Raw genomic sequence first — 9,911 nt, forward strand, 5'->3', positions numbered from 1 at the left:
GAATCTTCAGGGAGAAGATGTCATTATTTAATTCCTCTGCATAAAAGTTAGGAGAAATGACTCACAAATATGCTTCTTTTTTAATGGGTTAAGCATAATTTTTGAGGAATTATTTTCAGTAAGTGCTTAAATGAATGTCTGGAGTTCTTGTCTTATAACTGTGATGTTATAAACAGTGAATGAGTCAACAGTCGATGACAGTAAATGTGTAGTGGTTCTGCTTGTCCTTATTTATTTATACCCAGAACTAAATTGTTACATATGAATATTATTGTACTATAGCCAGCCATGCAGTTTATATGTATTTTGCTGTACATACACAAATATTTATTTCATAGGTAAGTTGGAATTTAGGACTTTAGTAGTCCCCTTAAAGGGAGAGAACAGGAGTTAATTTTACACGTTTGGTTCAGTGTTGAGCTATTGAGAACTGAAAATGGAATATTGATCTACAAAGGATACAATAGCTGGCGGTAAAATCATGGTTTAAAGTAAATTTCCTGCACTGCTGCCTCCCTTTTCCTAGACAACAGAAACCACAGCACTGATCCCATAATGAATGGGTGGCAAACTCTGGCCCGGGGGCCAAATCTGGTCTTATAGGTCCTTTTTTTTTGGCCCACAACGGAATCCTAAATATGAACTGCAGCTGACCTGCCGCTGCATTGATTTAACGCCGCTACTACAGTTTCCGGCATTTCTCTCGTCTATAGACCAGCAGGCTCTCTGCCTATGCATGGCCCCGCATTGGACTGTTTTAAGATGCAAATAATGCCAGGAATTTTAGTAGCGTGCTATTTCAATGAAGATGGAGTTTCAGCGGCGGGCCACTCAATAAGATTTAGCTCCGCATTGGCCACATCTGGCATTTCCAGCACTCCCCCTCAGCTGTACTTTTACTTGCCACTCTAAGGAATGGACTTGAATGGTTGGATTTTCATAGAAGAATATTGTTAATATTGTTAACCTGTGCAAAAAGGTTACCATTGAAATTTAATTCAGAAGACTACAAATAGAGAAGGAGGCATAAGATTTTTTTTCTTAAATAAAATTTAAAAAAAAATGTTATGCCTCTGTCTCTATTATAAGCTTGTTCCAGATTGAATGTGAAGCAAAACCTCTTTGTTTCCATATGAAAAGGGTTTATATCTAATGAGAAGGAAAAATAAATTTAAGGGTTGGCCTGCGACTTTGTCTAAGTTTTTATTTTGGCCCTTTGTGTATTTGAGTTTGACACCCCTGCCCTAATCGATCCTGTACTGGTTGTGCCAATAGCTCTCCATCTTACCTGTTCTTAATCAGGGCTAGTCATTCTCATCTTGGGTTACGTGGAACTCTAGGGTTCCTCCAAGGGTTTTGTAATGGTTCATTGAGCTGTGGACGATTACCCTTCCATTTACTGGTGTTTAGATTAGTTCTTGATTATTTAGATTTTTCTTAGATATTTTTTAAAGCCAACAGCATGATACCAGAGATCATTTTAGATGTCTTTAGGGTAGCATGCAGACCACCACTGTAAGGGGAACATTATACTAGCTGACCACTAATGTAAATGGCACTGACAACCAATGAATTGATTCTAGCAGGGGTTCCTTGAGACCTTCAGTAAAAGGGTGAAAACGGCTTTTTTATGCATGTTTTCTATTGTGATATGGTATTTCACAGTTGATAGTTCTAGGTCTAGGGGTTACAGAGAACGTTTTTTGCGGGAATGGGGGGCTGTATTGGTCTGATGTTACACTCCAGAAAGATTTTATACATATTATAAAACATATTAAAAATCGATAGCTTTAATGTTAAGAAAGTTTGACCCAAAACCCTTACATTCTTTCTGTAACATAAAGCAGATTGTTGGTACAAGTACAGTCTCCATTTTTATTCTAAATAATATCAATGCTAGTATAAAAATGACAAATTCAGATTTCTTGCGTTGTCATCCATCTATTGTTTCCAATATAAAAAATAACATCATCTGTATAAAAATTAAATAATTTTAAAAAATGGATGTAGTCAACTTCCAATATTAAGAGCAAACACTGGATGAAAGTGTGTTGGTTTCTCTTTCTAGAGTGCCTTATGTCCTATTTTCCTCCAGGACTGGAGTGCGAGATTGGAATTAAATATAGAATGAACATCTTTCTTTGAAAAAAAAAGTGACACAGACCTTACAAAGCGAACGGCTTTGCTTTTATTGAAGACACATATCAAACACGATAACTGTGTCTCAGAAGGCATGTCAGAAGGCATATTATGGTTGATTTAGTCTGTTTATTGATAGGAAAAAGCTTTTCTTTTCAAACATATACCAGGCAGTTGTAATGTCAGAAAACTATTTGAAAAAAAAATCCCTGAAAGAAGTGTAGGGGTTTTTTTACAGAGAAAATGCACATTAATGTATTTAATTAAAAAATTACATAAATAAAATAATAAAGGAAAACAGCTATACAAAGTGAAATATGGTAAAAGGGGTGACTCCTTTTACCAAAGCTAGGTGATTCTCTGTAGAAGTCATAAAATGCATATACAAACCTTTATTTAACATTTTTTTAATGAATAACAGATTTAAAGGTGCATTTAACCATATAGAATCTGGGGTAACATGCAACTGTGGTGTCAGGTGCCTGTTGTTTAGGATAAGGTTGGATAGTACTGATAGTACAGTATACAATACAACTAGATCGGTTTGATTATAAAATCGTGCCCAAAGTGCCGCCTAAACAGCACTCATTACCAGCTGGTATTGTATCTATGTCTTGCAGGTATGAATAGATACTACAGCTAATATGACTGGTGCGTAATCTACCCTTTAGCAGAATCCAGAAAGTGGTTGGTTATATTAAAAATATATTGTTCACTGAATATACCTATGTTTAGCATAGCAATTTATAGCAATTTAGTAGATATTTCTGAAGAACAAACATGCTTCCTAAGGAAATTAGCTTCAGCCAGTTATTGTTTTAGCTATAGACAGAGTAACGTTATCCTTTGTCTGTGACCCTATTGGTGAGATTTTTTTCAAGGAAGGACAACTGGTAGCCGGGTGACAGTGTCATTTGTACCCAATGCTCATTGATGTGCATGTGGCTTCTGATTGGTCCAGTTTCACAAAAAAGCTATTGTATCACAAATTGCTGGCCATGAAAGGTCTGGCATATCCACAAGCGGGTCCATACTGACCCCCTGCCCACTGCCAAAAGCACATCAGAACTGGACAATGGAGGAACAAAGGAAGGTGGCCTTGTCTGATTAGTTGTTTTCTTTAAGATCATGTCCATGGGTGTGTGTAGATTAGTACATGTTTTGATACACCACTGTTTTGGTCGCAAAAGGTAGACACACAATACTGGGCATGTGATTTTTATGTTTTGGCTTATCAGTAATTAAAGAAATGATCAGACAAGAAAAACAGGGGCATGAAAAAGTGTTGAAAAAGTATTTTAAAAAATGCTAAACAACTGTTTGACTTACTAGCAAGAGAATGGGAACAAGCTTCCAACAAGATGACTGTGAATAAAAAAAACATTCATATTTCTTTAGCTTAAACTGGAAAATACTTTACACTACAAAACTACAAAAAGAAATGGTTAAGCAGCTTATATGATTTTTTTTCTTAAAATGTGTCCCATAGAGAACTACTGTCTTGTCACTTAGATACAAGAGGAAACTGAGACAAAGTAAAGACTAGGGATGAGCGAGAAGGCCTTTGACAGTCTCGCGAAAACTTCGGATGGGTCCGTGAAATTCGATTTCGCGAATTCCATTAAAGTCAATGAGCCGACTTTAAACATTAATAGTAAAGCCCCTATACATGTTAGAACCACCAAATTTGCTAGGTATGTGTAGGAGAACAGTGACAACAAGGGACAAATACAAAAGTCCCAAAAGACCGTGGGGTTTTCCAGAAAATGGCAGGCAAAGTGACAGCAGGCAAATAGGATTTTTGCGTGAAGGACAGCATCCAGAAGGCAGCATAAACATTAGAACATTGAAAAAGGGTGAACTCAACCCACTAGCAACAGTCTCTTCTGTCAAAACAGCAGAAAAATACATTGCTATTTAATGTACACACCCCTATTTAATTTATATGGCTGCATAATTTGTTTACGCTAAACAAATCCTGTTTATTAATATTAATAATTGCTAGCTGGCATCATGACCTGGATGACATGTGTTAAGAATGCCACCCATAAAGTTGCGGACAAGTAGTGTGGTGACATTAGGCAAAAGGATGGAGGACCAGAGGCGGAGCGTGGGTCAGCGAGAGCAGTAGCAGTGTATGGCCTCTGGTCAGCTATCGCCAGGGGGACCGCATTGGTAGGTGTCATTAAGAGCTGGGTGTAGTGCATCATCAATGCCACCTAGAAGTGTGTAATACAATTTTAGTGAGTGGAGTACTGACAGGCGGCAGCAGGAGGAGGCGGTGGGTCCTGAGACGGAGCATGGACCGCATTGGTAACTGGCATCTAGAGCTGGGTGTAGTGCATCATCAATGCCACCCAGAAGTGTCTAATACAATTTTAGGTAATACAATTTTAGTGAGTGGAGTACTGACAGGCGGCAGCAGGAGGAGGTGGTGGGTCCTGAGACGGAGCATGGACCGCATTGGTAACTGGCATCTAGAGCTGGGTGTAGTGCATTGACAATGCCACCCACCCAGAAGTGTGTAACACAACTTTAGTGAATGTAGTACTGAGAAGCGGCAGCAGCAACAGCAGGAGGAGGTGGGCCCTGAGAAGGAGCAGGGACCGCTTTGGAACTGGCACTCAGAGATGGGAGTAGTGCATCGTCAATGCCACCCAGAAGTGTACAATTTTATTGTATGGAGTACTGACAGGTGACAGCAGCAGCAGGAGGAGGCGGTGGGCCCTGAGACAGAGCGTGGACCGCATTGGTAACTGGCATCTAGAGCTGGGTGTAGTGCATCATCAATGCCACCCAGAAGTGTACAATTTTATTGTATGGAGTACTGACAGGTGACAGCAGCAGCAGGAGGAGGCGGTGGGCCCTGAGACAGAGCGTGGACCGCATTGGTAACTGGCATCTAGAGCTGGGTGTAGTGCATCATCAATGCCACCCAGAAGTGTGTAATACAAATATCTGAAATTTGTGAAGGGCCAGAGCAAGATGTTTTGTGCCCCAGCACTGTTGCTGTGGTCTGTGGTGCCGGAAGTGGAAGGAAGGTAGACGATATTGCTAGCTTGCATCATGAAGTGGATGACATGAATGCCAACCCTCAATCCTACAATACTTAAAAACTGCCTTTGCCTAATACTAAAAAATTAGGCAAAGGCAATGGTACCTATCAGTGTGGCAGTACTGGGGGTTTTCATCTGCAGTTTGTCTGCCTCCTGGAAGCAGCAAAAATGTAAAGTATTATGCTAGCTGGCACAATGGCAAGCACGAGCTTGGTGATGAATGCCACCCCTGGACGTTGCGATAACTAGCGGAAAAATTAAACTGAGGCAGGCTCAGCTGACAGGGTGTTGGTGATAGTCGGCAGGAGCAGTGTTGGCTCACAGAGGCATCTTGGTTGGCCAGGGAAGACTTGTGTCAGTCAATCAGTGAGATCTGCAGTGGGGATATGTTAGTTGTTAGTAACCCACCTTTCGTTCAAAAAGGTGAGGCGATTGACATTTTCCGAGGACAGTCGTGATCGGTTGCCTGTGACCACTCCGCCAGCGGCACTGAGGGTTCTTTCAGACAAAACACTGGAATGCCGGGCATGAAAGAAGCTGGATGGCATAATGTGGCAACTGAGGGCAGATTTCAAGCCTGTTGACCTAAAAATTAATGACGTCACTACTGTCAGGACGGGCAAACTCCACATAACTGCTGTCGTCAACACCACCACCACCAACAGAGAGAAAAAAAACAAATTCTCGATGGTTATGCCCCTGCACTTCACTTGTTTGAGTTGGCCACATCAGGTTTCGCCAGGCATCCAGAAAGTCCCCCCTGCCTTGGCCTAGACTTTTGGATGTGTGCGGCCTGCTTCCACTACTGCTGTTGCCACCACTACAGGAGGATACGGTGGAGGCAGTGTCCGCCTGAGCTCCCTGTGTGGAATGTGGTGCGCGGAACTCCTCACACAGCTGGTTGCATGATATTCTGCTCAGGAGGGTCACTTTTTTCTTTCTCTTGCGCCAGGTTGGGTGGAAACTGTGATATTTTGTCTTTGTAGCGGTGATCCAGAAGGGTGGCAAGCCAGTAATCATCCCGATGTAATCATTTGATGCTGCAAATGCGGGTGTTCCTCCATTGCAACATGTGGACACACATATGAAAGAGGGGTTCTCTGGGCTCATCCTCTCCCTGTCCCTCAGTAGGTGCCAAAACATCTTCATCCTCATCACCCACCTCCTCCTCTTTAAGCTGCAGCAGTTCTTGTTCCATCGCTCGCACAATGCCTGGGGGGTGACAGCACAAATGCGGGTTGGACAGGTCCTGTCCAGCAGCCCCAACATGGTCTCCCTCATCATCATCATCTTCCTCCTACTCCTCTTGAAAATCCTGATGCTGGCCAGTGTCTCTTCTTGCTCCTCCTGATGCTGGCTGTGCACTATGGAGTGTAATGTCACCCTCATCCTCCTCCTCCCCCCATTTCTTCCCCTCCGCTCCCATCACCACTTTCCATCAGGCCACACAGGGTATTATCAAGCAGAAAGATGATGGGTATGACAGGACAGTCCCAGCCTGACCCCTCCCAACTCACAACGTTTGTGGTCTGCTCAAAGGGGGCCAGTACCTTGCACAGCGTAAAATAGCTCAGTTGTGTGGCTGTACCAAGGGCCCCGTTGCCTCCATGCACCACGCTGACCAAGTAATGGCGGATGGCTAGCTTTTGCTCACACATAGGCTGGAGCATGTGCAGGGTGGGGTTCCATCCAATCACAGTGTCACAAATGGCCTCCACCTCTCTGTGAAGTGGACAAGAGTTCTTTGGCAGTGTGACTTTTCTCTCCAAGGACACCAGTTTCAGCACTGCCTGGCAGCGCGTGTGCTTGAGGGAGCCATAGTGGCGTGCCCGCTTAACCACAGTGTCCTCCGCTGCTGGGCTTTCAGGAGGAGTGTCGAAAAGAGAGGGCTTGGCAGTAGAAGGAATGAAGAAGGAGGAGTGAAAGGACTAGGGTGGCCCATGCTTTCCCACGACACCCCTCGGTGGGGGTACCAGGTGCTGCAATGCCTCTTGCAGACTACCACCCACTGAGCGATGCAAGGCCACCCAGTGAGCGATGAATGACAGGTAGCGTCCCACTCCGTGCCTGGTTGCCCAGCTGTCCATGGCGACGTGGATTTGGCTGGAGATCGAAATTGCCAATGCCCAGGAGAGGTTACCCATTATATGTGCATGTAAACTGGGTACAGCTGTGCAGGAGAAGTAATGCTTACTTGGTATATTCCACTTCAGCTCGGCACAGGACATCAGGTCATGGAAGGGAGCAGAGTCCACAATGCTGTACGGTAGTAGCTGCAAGGCTAATAGTTTGGCTAGATGCAAATTGAGCTCAATTACTCTTTTGTTGGTTGGGCCCATAGCCTGATTCCTTGCGCAGAATTCCTGTGAAGTGGGCTGAAGGGACTGGGAGCTGGGGGAGCTGAAGGGGTCACTGGAGTACCCATCTTGCGGCAACAAATTTCGTCTGAGGCCGCAAAACCTGCGGGCAGAAGCTGATACTTCATCACTGCTAGGACTCTGGCTGGCACCAACCTCCTTAGACGTAGTAGCAATGACAGTTGGAGGTGGAGAAGGAGTCATTGTAGGTGGAAGAAGGGAGGATGACGTGGTTGCACCTCCTTCAAGAGAACGCAAGTACTGCTCCCACTTTGGTTTGGGGTTCTTGCGCATGTGGGAAAGCAGGGATGTTGTACCCAAATGTGATTCGGCCTGTCCTCTGCGACTGTGCCTGTGGCACAGGATGTAGATTGCTACGCACCCGTCATCGTCTTTCAGCTTGAAAAAGGACCACGCTGGAGAAGTGCATGCAACCACTCTGCTGTTGTATTTCTTTACCTGCCTCTGAGTCTGCTGGGTGCCCTGCGTCTGCTCCAGCTCCATCTCCCCCGCGGTCACATCTTCTCTGGCCAATCGTTCCCCTGCTTGTGCCCACTCGTCTGTGTGTTCTTTGGCACTCTCATGAGGCAGATTTGTGGCCACTTCCATCCCCAGTCTGATGCTGCTACTGTTGCTGCTGCCTTTCCTTCTACGTCTGTTTTGGAACTGCTGCTAGCCCTGACACACACCCATGGTTCCCAGGTGACATGACAGTCATCATCATCCTCATTTTCATCTAAGCCAACATCTGCAAATGCAGCCACTGACCAAGAACCCTCGCCCAGCAAGTGCTCCTGCTCTGAAATTCGTCAGATCCTTAGGCTGTTCGTCAAACAACAAGGGAGTGTCATCAGAAGGTACAGGCACATTAGCCACGCTAACTCCTGTCTTTGCTCCTGCCACGGCTGTGCTGGTTGCTGTGGCTAAAGAAAAAAAGCCTGCTGCACTTGAGGCCCCTGAGACCCAGTCCACAATACTCTCCAAATAACCTGGCTGTATGATTGTATTCTGCCCTCTCAATACATATAGTAGGCCAGAATTTTTTTTTAACAAACGGTCTTCTTTGGTAAATAGCAAGAGGTATCAAAGACTCAAACACCTGTATTTTTTATATAGTGGGACAGAATTTTTTTTTTACCAAACGCTCACCTTTGGTAAATAGCAAGAGGTATTAAACACTGAAATATCTGTATTTTTTTGAGAGTAGGAATTTTTTTTTTTCTGTAGAAAACTGGCTTATTTTGTACATAGGACCAGGTTGCATCAAAAAATGCTATATCTTTATATATACAGATATAAAGAAGGCTCCTAACCTGTCCCTGTCACAATCCACATCTCTCCCTGCTTCTATCCTTCACATAGAGCACAAGATGGAGTGACTGACCCCTCCCTCATTCCCTGTATATATGCCTGTGCTCAGATCTCTCTTGATTGGGCTGCTGGGCCTTGTTGCGCATCCTGGGAGCAAATGATTCACTCCCAGGCATGCCATTCACTCCGGAAATAGTGGATGTTCCCGCCCCCTGCTTTTTCCCTTGTTTGTTCGGCGAGAACACAACCTTATGGCGAATCACAAGGCGGTTCTCGCTTAAATGATCGGTAAGCGGGATAGGCCCGATTTGCAGTGAGATCGAAGTGATAAATATCGCTCATCCCTATAAGGAAATCCCTCCTTAGCTGGAACCATTGGTAGACCATCCCTGCTATTCCTGTTCAACCTAAGTAACAGCTAAAATCTTTGCTGTCTGAAAAATCTTAAAAGGACAAAGAAAACATGAAAAAAAAACCGTGTTAGCTCTTCAATAGTCTAGCCAAAGCTAAAATAGAAATGTGTTTGCAGTGAGGAATAATATTGTTTGGATAACAGGTTTCATGTAACTGTTTATCTAGCCAACAAATATCAAGGCTAGTTCTGGGCATAATTGGTCAGACAGGTATTTGCCATGCTATATAATTATGTTTTTCCCCTCAAATTCTAAATGTGTTTTTTTTTTTATTTTTTTTTTTAATGTGAATATTAAAAGCAAGGATATTAATATCCCAAATATTTATACCCTTATTGCAGTTACAGTCATTTTACAGCAGCTAGATTGTTTCAGTTGCTATGAACTGAATATGAATTTAAATATGCTCTACAACTAAGTTACAGGCACTCTCAGCAGTTCATAAATGTTACAGTGAAGGTATGTTTGTCTTAGTTATTTCCTAGCAAAGAACATTATGAAGGCTTGTGTTCTGCTCTACTAATTTGTAGTTTTGTTTGTAAGGGACTTCAGCACTTGTCATCAAAGCAAGAGATGAGCAATTTGAATGCGGAGGACAAAAAAGATGAGATATAAGTAAGCACAATTCAACCGGC

This window comes from Pyxicephalus adspersus, chromosome 3, assembly GCF_032062135.1.
Source record: "Pyxicephalus adspersus chromosome 3, UCB_Pads_2.0, whole genome shotgun sequence".
Taxonomy (NCBI): Eukaryota; Metazoa; Chordata; class Amphibia; order Anura; family Pyxicephalidae; genus Pyxicephalus; species Pyxicephalus adspersus.